Below are 11,158 nucleotides of genomic sequence, written 5' to 3'. Positions count from 1 at the left end.
CTCTTATTGATAGCATATAAAAAAAAAGATGATGTTGTTGAGGGTTTTTTTTAGCAAACACCAAAATAAGGTTGATTCACTTCTTTTACATCGGTTTTGGTGCAGAAATTATAATGACAGATTTCTCCCAAAAATTGGAAGAACCAACTTTTCTTATTTCTTATTCACCAAGGACATCAATAATAACCAAAAACTGTATAAGCTTTGAAACAGGGTATTTAAATCACGTAAAAGATGCTGCAACCTAATATCAACAAAGAAGCTTCTAATATTTGGCACATTCAGAGTGTACACAACTGCAAATAGTAGTTTTTGTTGTTGGAGCACAATGCGCTCTGTCATTAAAGGGAGGATGCAACTTTAATGATCCCCATGGGGAAATTATATTGCAAAACGAAAGGTTTTTCTGAGTGTTTGAGGCTGCATCACTGCAACAACATAAAGGCCAAGTTTACGGCCTTTGTCATTCTAATACGTCTCGGCTGAGTTTCAGACCAAATTTCGCTCCTCGTCATCGCTGTTGTCTGTTTCCGCTCTCGCTGCTCCTTCCCCGGTGACTTCTGTTTATGCTGAAGTGTCTCGGCTCCGTCTCCCCCCCCCCCCCGCCCTCCCCTCACAAAGGAGAGCAGCGTGTACCGCTCTCTATGTTAATGGCCCTCTCTTTGTGTGTGCGCCGCACATGCCGATAACTCCCCAGCTTTAATCCAAGCCTGTGTCTTGGGAGCAGCACATCCCCGGTGGCGTGCGTGCAAGGATTAGACGCAAGGGTCGCTGTAACGGCGCCTAATCCACGGCGGGCCTGTTCTTCGGCGACTCGCTGCTTTTGAGTGCATGAGTACATAAAACACAATAAGGGTGCCAGACACCCCCCCCCGCTCTGAATATGCACGGCTTTATTACCTCTCACAATGAGAGGCATCTTTTTGAGTGGCATGTAGCTTGTCGTGCATTGCCAAAAGCGGCAGGTATTCGTGCGTCTATCCCTCAGTTAGCTGCACGTGTTCAGGGGCTTTCTGGACTGCTGCGAGTGAGATATCAAATGAGAAGGCTGTTTATCTGCGGGAACAATCCTTTCGAGACTTGGATTTGATATCACGCATGAACACATGCACGTTCTCTCTCTCACAGCAGCTGGGGTCAGCCCTCTTGTGTTATAGCTGCATGCAGGCCCGGGTAATGATTGCAGATACAGTTCACATAAGCTGTGGGTGTTACCTCCAGCCTTTGTTTGCCGAGTCAGTCAGACACTTGGTTAGGTGGAGGTACATGTTGTGTTGTTTTCCGTGTCCCGGACTACCCCCTTCTCGACTGATCGACCCAGGAGCAGGAGTTCTACAGACAAGATCTCTCTCTCTCTCTCTAGTTTTTGACACCTTTATAGCAGCCGGCTCTGGCAGACATGCCGTCCTGAGTGGGTTCATTGGCCGGCTTTACTTCACTTGCCCTGTGGTTGCCCAGGCAGACACCAAAAAAACACACACACACACACACACACAATCTCTCACGTAATACTGACACATCTACTATCGCTGTGTACTAATCAGAATCTCGGCAGCATTTCCTGGAGAGTAAAGATTCATTTTGAAGACCATCAAAAGTGTTATTGATTAGACATTAGCTTTAAACAACTGAATATTAAGCAGACATATTGCTGATAACATCACAAGACATTTCAAAACAAACATTTTTTTTAAATGTATTGAGTCTAGTTATGTAGTTAAGTCAGGAATTATCCCCAAACTCAATTTATATCGAAATAGGTCATCTTTTCCCCGTTGAGTCTTACTTTGAGACAGTATCATGGCCACTTTAAAACTTCAATAATATGTTGCATATATATTACAGAAACAAGGTCATTACAGGTAACTAGAGATGTAAAAGGCTACTTTCTGTTTGGTTGTCACATTGGGTCATTATTTTTTATTGAAAAATGTATTGACCCTAAATAACCTGGTCAATACATTTTTTACTTTCATTGAGCTACGTTGTTGTAACAATAACAAAAAAATAAGATTATTACTGCCCAGAAAATAGCACTAATAGCACTTGCACTACATTTTTCTTAGTCAGAACAGATTAATGTAGTCATCGTGACTTCACCCATTGGTTTGTGGGCAGCAGTTTGAGAATCGCCCTCTTGAATAATGTCAGTTACCATTTATAAATTTTTTTTTTGCAAGCATTAAACAGTTACCACGTTTGAAATGTGGAAGTGTGTGGTAGCGACGCCGTGTACGGCTCAGGTAGTGTCAGCGACCTGTCAATCACAGTAAGGCCGCCCTGAAGCCCCTTACGCTTTTTGGTCTATTTAATTCCAAATGGCACATAATTGACCAAAATGAACATCATGCTGTATTGAAGAAGACTTGAAGCTATTGAGATTGAGAAGGTAGACTAATGTTCACAATCTTCACTGAGGGAATAAATTAAGTTATGGATGTTTTTTCATAGTCTTTCATACAACCAGACTCATCTTTGCAACTAAAGGATGCTATTTCATCATCTCTCAGCATGTGGTCATTACTGCTTCTTTAAAATCCTTGCCCCATGGCAATAGTTTCATCAGGGAACAAAAACAAATTAAAAATCATTCAGTTATTCAGTTATTCAGTGGGTAGCGTGACTGCAGACTACACAAGTGCTCCGACTGTAAACCGAGAGCATCCTCTGCCTTCAAAGACCCGAGTCTTTTGCCGAGTTGAGGAGCATTCAGTATTACCTGTGGCCAACGGCGTTCAGGGCCATTAGCGCAGGGTGTGTCTGCACACTGTCCCATTTTCCACTGTGTGTGTGACTAAGCATTCACATTAATGCGAATGAAACGACAGCTTTGTGATTGTTAAATGGGGGCAAAATGTTGAGGCAATATGGCCAGCGGCTCCCAGGTACAGCGGGGAAATGGTCGTGACAGGAGTCTGTAGCTGTGCAATGTGTTTTGGTATGGATTTGGTTAGAGATTACGCAAGTTTCCTACTAACCTTCGACAATACAATGCAGGAAATAAGCCATATGTGACCATAGTTTGCGAGAACAATGACCGCTAAGCTTCTGAGCAGTGTTGTTTCTTGTCTCTAGGTGTGAACATGCCTGCCCATCAAGAAATCCGGACTGTTTAAACAAGATAAGCTGAGTCCATTACCAGCTCAGGTGTGTAGCCATTCAAGATCGAGGCTTTTGAGTCAACATGTGTAACACCTGTACCGATAAGCAACTCAAGAGTTTGTCCACTAAAATCTTCGGACAAAGACGGAGAGATGAATATGGCATTCTTATCAGCATGTGAAATGACAGCCGTTATAAGCCAAAGGCAGTTGATACAGTATTTTCAATACAACCAGCATTCTTTAAGAAACCCTTTGACCCAGACTGATTACTGCAGTGCAGTTGATTTCCTTTGTTCCTACTGTACGCTTCCACATTTAAAAGCTATTTACATTTCATTCCTTTGCACTGCTGCTACCGAACAGTGCGTTCTATGGATGGATGGACCGATACTTCAAATACGGAACAGGAATTATGTCTGCATATTTGTCTCTCTTCCCCCAGGACTAATCATTTTAAGTAACTGTCAGGACCTTGATTAATTATGCCCCATTTGACATCTCATCAATCAACTGTTGGTGTCATTAACCACGTGAGTTCGTCTATTCCGAGGTGACTTGTTTTGCCTTACAGTTGGTTCAATTAAGCGGACAATAACTCATTTGTGTACATATTCTTGTGTGTATGTTCTTGTCTTATCGGCACAATAAATCTCACCTGTACATTCAAATACTTTTGTTTATGTGAACATGCAAACGGCCATCATCTGTCATTCAGAAGACCATACAGACCAGACCGCCAGTGTCCCGCCATTCCCATAGCGAGTCATGCGGTTATGTCTCGCGGCCTAAAGAGATGAAGGTTGCGTGAGAAAAACAAGGAACAAGATTTATGAACCGTGGACAAATAGAAAGAAAAAGGGCTGGAGAAGATCTGTGACCCAGCGAGGAAGAGATGCTCTTTCAAAAGACAAACGGAAAAAGAAGGGCTCATCAGGAGAGCTGGGGCCCTTCTATTCAGTGATACGCGTTTGAATACATTGTATTGAGAGACAAAAGCTTTGCAGAGTGTGCCCGTGCATGCTTGTATGAGCCACTGTATTGGAATGCTGGCCCCGGGCAGTCAGCAGCTCACAGCTTTAACTTCTGTAAACAAACTAATAGCAGGAGACTGGAGGACCACACAGCCTCTCTGGTGAAACTCTAACTGCAGCCTGTAGTCCCACACTGCTGCTGTGGACTGAAGGAGGTTTTGAGTGCTGGCTTTAAATATTATCGCCACTTCCGCTCCGTACTTCAGCATTCGTCGCGTACACCGAAGGCAGAAAGTAGAATCCGCGCTCCCTCGCAATTTAGGCATTATTTTACATTTCGACCTTTAATCCATGACAGTTACAAAGTAAGACATGGACTTTAAACAATAGGTGTTCATTCATGGAACACTCAGTCTGCGTTCTAATGTTCGACAAAGTCCCCAAGCGGCCAACGCTTGTTAGGCATTATTAGTGTAGGAAAAGGTAAACCCAAACCATTTGTGTATTTAGAGAATTGAATGCAACCTCCTAAGATTGCCGCTCAGTACTACTGAGGTGACGTCCTCTCGAGCTGGAACGTCCTGGTCCCTGCTGGTCTCCTGCCGGCTCCCCGTTCAGATGGTCAACATAATTCACTGATGGCAGAAACCTTTCAATGTTTATTACACCTAATGGGACAAATTGTTTTCAGACGCCTGGACAAATTGCTTAATTGTTTTATGCAGGATTCTTTTTTCAATGGGAAAGTCTTCAGGAGGCAGTTGGTGTCACGATTTATTGCTCCAACTGTTGCTGTTATGGCGGAATCACCTCATGGCCTTGTTCTGCTCCTGGAGGGTCGAGATCAGCCTCGTCTTGTTCACAATATAATATAAATAGTTGGTAAGTATAGAATTATAGTTATAGTTTCTGCAGTGTATTAACGAGGACGTCGCAGGACGCAGGTAACATTTTTTACTTTATTAGGAAATAAAACCTTAGTTACTGAACATGCAAGCTACAAAACCTAGAGAAAGACTAAGACAAAACTTAAGTCCACCGGGTTCGTATTCAGAGGACACAGAGCCATTGGACGGGCATGTTGGTACCTGCCTGTCCACCACATGTCTATTTATGGTAAAGTATGGCTGTTTCTGTTTTATGGTGAACAGTTCGGGTTCGATATTGCTCTTTCATGACGTGCCTGGAGCCGGGCCCATGAGCAGCGTGCGGAGGTGTCAGCCCGTCTCAATCCTTTGTGTGGCTCCCTGATAGCTATCCAACTGCCGCCTCATTGTGGGCTGAAACAGGTTGGATGACATCTCAAAGAAACCTCCCTGTGCGCTCGCCTTCTGCACTGCAGTCACACGCGATGGGTAACCCTTGGGTGTTGAAAGATGGCTCTGCATTTGCGTCACCGAGCGTGTGTGCGAGCGTGTGTGTGTGTGTGTGTAAACCAAATGACAGTTACCATTACGGAAATATGGGGACTTCTCCGTTCCAATGTCTATATGAACACGTTTGTGTGTGTTTGTGTGCATTGTGTCTGCCGGATGTAGAGCCGAGATGGATGTGCAATAAGAAAATAATTTTCCTTTAATGTAGCTCTAATTGTTGCACTTAAGAAACATATTAGCCAATGCAAACACATAATATTCCATTTCCTCTTGCAGATAAATGGGTTGGGAATGGGTTGTGCGGGAGCTGGATGTAATTACATTTGGAGTGGGGGATTGATTAAGGAGTTTACTACCCTTCCTGTCCCGTTCTATGGAGACTTAAACAGGGGTCTCGTAGGGCTCCTCATACATTGCAAGTCAGCAAAGCCGACAACACTGCAATTAACTAAGTACATTTACTGAAGGAATCTACTTTTCTTGAATCTGGAAGTTCTTGTTCTTTGCTTTGTTCTTCTTTTACATTCAAAGTGGGAGTATTTGACGGCTTCAATAATGATCATTGTAACACTGCTCGTTGGTGTCTCGATGTGAGAGTGAATGGTCGTCTGTCTCTATGCTCCAGGTGTCCAGGTGGCACCTCTCTCGTCTGGTGTTAGCTGGTATGACTCCAAATAAAAGCATAATGAGACAAAACAGAGAAGAACACTCACCATGGAACAGAGGTAGACTATAAATATAAAGTCAATTTCCAGTAGAGTTAAGAAATGACCCTGCAGTGAAGATAGTTTGGGCCGGCTTGAAATACTCAAGGCAAGGAGCTAAAGAGCTGATGGTCTGAAAAGGGCTGGTCAGCCAAGGTAATACAACCTCTCTATAAAACCATCAGGTGAACAAAGGAGGTCTGGAGAGAAGATTCAAATGATATCCGTCAAATGACAATTAAAACTTGATGTGACATTTTTGTAACACCTGAGCGGAAACTTTTTCATCAAGGCCCTTTCAACCTGTAGGTGGGGATCTTTATATCAGTAGACTGCACTCCTCACATTCCTAGCAGTAACACTATAGCAGGTGTTTCCTGGTTCTATAACAATACAATTTTGCATGGTAATGGTGACTCACATATGGGATGGAAAATTTGTGCGTTGAGCCTCCATCATAATGGAGAAGCATGATTCACGGTTGCATTAATAATCAGATTGTTACAAACAAAAATCAATAAAACGGTTAATGGTCCAAACCTGTTTACCTGGTTGCCAATTTTGAGCTCATCCTTGATTGAATGGTGGGTGGACGTCTCACACCCAAAAGCTAATGTGCCCTGAGGAGAAATAAAATAAAAAAAATCAACAACTGAATTTCCATTCAGCCATCTGGTTTCTTAGCATGATGGAATCACCGGTTCCATAAAATAATGAGACAAGTTCCAACAGCTGGAGGTCTCTCTGGTTCTCTAAACTAATCTTCCCTGACAACTCCTCATTATTCAATGAACTGAAATACAAGTTCATCTCGATTGGATTATTGTTGGATCTATTCTGAAATTACCAGCAGACAGGTTGATCTTCACAGGTGTTTATGACGTTGTGCATGCAAGTTGTCCTGGGAAGTGACGAGTATCCAGGTCCTTTATCCACATGAAACAAGAAAAAAAAATCAATCCAAAAAGTGGGCCTACTAACAGGGTATGTTAGACTGTTTTAATAAAACTTACTCAATAATCAAGAGCGCTCACGCTGCCGAACGGCCCTGAAACCACTATTTTATAGTGGCATATTTACTGTGTATGTATATCGTTTAGGCATTTCAATCTACAGCAACGCGGCATGTATGATAAATGATCAATGTTTGCTTCTAAATAATCTAGTGTTGACACGCTCGGTAAAAAAAAGATATGAGCCTGATGGGATTGTTCACTGGAGACATCTCGACACGTCACAGTGGGAGAAGCACGGGTGTGAATGTTGTTGGCTGATCCACGGCATGCACACTTCCCATGCCGTCCTAAATCCTCACTGCTGGTCTTCTTTTTGTGAGAAGTGATTTTTTTTTTTGTGACGTCTTGGATTAACTTCAACTGTACAAACTCCAGCTGACTGTTTTTTATTGTTTCATCAAGCTCTACTCTGACAAGAATAAATGAAATAAGGGAAAGGACTTCTACCGTCTAATGGCCCAATGTCAAACACAGGGCAGTGGCCGTCTTTTAATCCTCTTTGTTCCTGAGCCCCATTGTATTTGAATGTATAGGTCCATCCTGTCATTTGTGTTCCTTATGTGTCTGTTCTTTCCAGTGAGAAAAAAAACACTTTGAAGTATTGCAGGTTGGAGCAGAAAGGTCACGACAGAGAGAGAAAGATGAGAAATGACTACAGGCAAAAAGAAGTTAAGAAACATTTTAGACAGTTGGTCACAACCTGTTTTTTTATTTTCACACACTTGTTCCCCATTTCCTTCCGTTACGTTCATTAAGATTATATGACCTTACGGGAGCCATTGGTTTAACATTTTTGCAAGGCCCAACAAACCAAGAGACCAAGAGAGTGAAGGTGGCGACTGCAAGCTAGCAAACATGGACGTACACATTGCACGATTTGAAATTAAAAAATGGTCATCACATTTTTAGAACCCTTAAGATTTCAGCTCTGGTGAGAAACACCGGATGTAAACATACGTTTTGTTTGTTGGCATGAAAAACTCAACAGTCGTTGACTTACATAATCAAGCAGATGGTGTAAATCCCTTTATTTGCGGGTGAAACCGAAAGTGACGGCGTGCAGAAGACGATTTACTCTTGGGCTCGACCTTTCTGTCAACTATCCAATATTTAACAGCCATGATGGCGTCGCCGGCATTGTTTTCATCCTGTGAGTCACCGTGGCAAAATGTGCTCCTGGAGACACCCACCGAGGCGGTGCGGGGAGCTTTGCCGGGTATGTGGCGATTGTGATTGCGTCCCCCTTTGCACTAAAATGCACGCGTGTGATGTTTGGATTAAAATGACAGCGGCGTTTGGGAAAGGAGGGCGTTGAGCCTGGCGTCAAAGTTTATAGAGAGTCTTTGAATCGTGGCAAACAGTTTGCATACTTGATTTGTGTAAATAGCAGTGCTGAAAAATACACAACACCTCATTATGTGATCAATCGTCGCAATCGTCGCACATTAACCAAACGTCCCTCGAAGACGAGACTCGCCGCCGTGCCTGACTGGAAAGCGGCTGCTCTAGACCGTGGCATCCAAACTATTTCCACCTGCAGTTACGACGCATTAGTGACACAAGTCTGAACACTGTAATCTCATTAAATCATTATTTTCTGATCACACGCACAGTGATTGGCACGAACTCGGATGCTTTCACACCAAATTTCAGACAGAAGGCCCCAGACACACGCAACCAGCGGATGGCTCGGGGCTCCGGGTCTACCGTCTGACAGGCCGTGGGAGGATCAAAGTTCACATGTTGAATGCACTGTAAAGGCAGACAATAGAGGAGGAGGGGAGAATAGATCGAGAGACGAAGCATTGATGAAGCCGAATAGGAGTTGTTGTTTTTTAATCTATTTAGTAATAGAGGAAACGGTTTGAGCTGCATCCAGCCGTATTTGTCAGGTGGAAAACTGAGGCCCTCCCCCTGCTCGCCTCCCCTTTCCTCCCTCCTTGGCGAGGGAAGCAGGATGTCTTTCATCCAGTTCAGCCGAGGGATCAAAGCTAAAAGGCTACTCGGCTGAAACTGACCTCAGTTTGCACCGCGGCGCGCACTGCACCTCTCCAACATACACAGTCCTATAGTTCTCCTCACATCCCCTGCACCACCTCCCACTGAACTACACACAGGCTATTTCCCTTCCTGCATGCCACACTACCTCATCCACTTAACACGGGAAATCTCTCACCGCCTCCAAACCATTAATAGCACAATTTATGGCCTCCATGACATACTCACTTTAATCTGAATTATTTTAACAATATTATACCATATATCACACATTATCAGAAGTGGATGATCAGATATTTCGGAGAATAACATAGAACTTGTGTTTGTGTTGGTTAAATAACCTGCGTACAATAGCATTGCCCTGCTCTGTACTTCAAAGAGCAGTCTGTGTTTAGCTTCCTCTCTGTGTCTTCTTTCTCGCTGTTTTCACTACAAACAGCCTCTCCGCTTCAACTCCGTTACGCGCGCGCACGCACGCACGCACGCACACACACACGCACACACACTGCAATGTATACACAAAATGTATTTGTGTACACACATAACCACACTCTTAACCATGAACAGCTCCCAAAATAACCTCATTTTTCTTTTTGCCGAAATAAAGGCGGATTTGTTGATCACACCAGTAGTTTTTTTTCTTCTGGATGAGTTCTGAAACCAGTTGAAGGCACCTATTTTATTATTATATCACAAACGCATTGATGTGTAGGATGGAGTAACAACACTTTTATACAATTTCACTTGTACCTTCGTCTTCCTTTATTACCTGTATTTATTTTCCCATCTAAAACACTTTGCACTCCAGCTTGATAATTTCTTCATAAATATCCTTATTAGTAATATTTTTGTTGTTGTTTATAATGCAGGGGCAGAATATTAAGGCTCAAGTCTTTTGACACCCACCAAGATAAGTCTGGTCACATTCTCATCTTATACATTTGTATTTGTAACAAACAAACAGACAATTTAAGACGGCGTTTTAACAAAGTCAAAACAGAACATTGACTTCTTTGAACATTTTTTAGGATCATTTTCATCCTTATCTATGCAAGTTGTTAGTCAACCCACATGGATAATGTGTAGGTTGTTACATGTACATATTGTCCACACATTGTGTCACCCCCATAACTGCAGCCCCCTTACCTCTCATTCCCTTTGTAGGGAAACAAAACATCTGTACTTGTCTCATCTGCTGTACATCTTTAGCTCTCCTCTGAGAGCAAGACATTAGTGGAGAGGCCAAGTTCACAAACAGCATTCTTGGGCGCCCCCTTCTGGTCTGAAGACACAATTGTTTTAATTTGCCTGCACATAAAGAGGGGAAACCCTGAGGACCACGGTGAGGCCTCCCGCCAAGGCCTGAATCCTTATTGTCATTGATTTAACTAAGGAAATGAACACATTCTAAATCATTAGCGAGCCAATATGCTGCACGTTGAGTCCAGTTAATATTCACTTAGGCCAATTGAGTTCCTCCTGAGCGTGTTAAATCCTCACAAGCTGATCCATGGGATAGAAAACCCATGTGCGGCATTAGAGGGATCATTCAACGTAAGACCCTCTCTTCCTTTCACACAGTAGGAAATTAGATATAATTCAAGTTTGAGGCATATGCAATTTTAAATCTCAGGTCCCTCTGTTTTGTGTGGTTTACTCTCATCTCTTCTTTCTCCTTCTGTCCGCATTTAATGGAAAATATGCAACTTATCTTTGCATATACACTTTCCTATAAAAACTATACTAATATAATCTGTTAAGCATTTCAAGTGAGCCAATGGGGGTTAGTATGAAATTAAAGCCACTCATCATTATAAAAATTTTAAATTTTTGTACAGACATAGTGGTTAAGGTTAAGATTCACCACTTCATGGTTAAGTGTGGTAATATTTACAGAGGGATATATTCTCACTAATGCAAAATATGACCTGTATTTATATATCAGGCAAATGAAAATAAAAACGTTGTTTTCTGTCAACACGTGTTGAC

The sequence above is a fragment of the Gasterosteus aculeatus genome, chromosome 8, assembly GCF_964276395.1.
Source record: "Gasterosteus aculeatus chromosome 8, fGasAcu3.hap1.1, whole genome shotgun sequence".
Taxonomy (NCBI): domain Eukaryota; kingdom Metazoa; phylum Chordata; class Actinopteri; order Perciformes; family Gasterosteidae; genus Gasterosteus; species Gasterosteus aculeatus.
The sequence above is the reverse complement of the archived record's forward strand: the minus strand, read 5'-3'. Positions refer to the sequence as shown.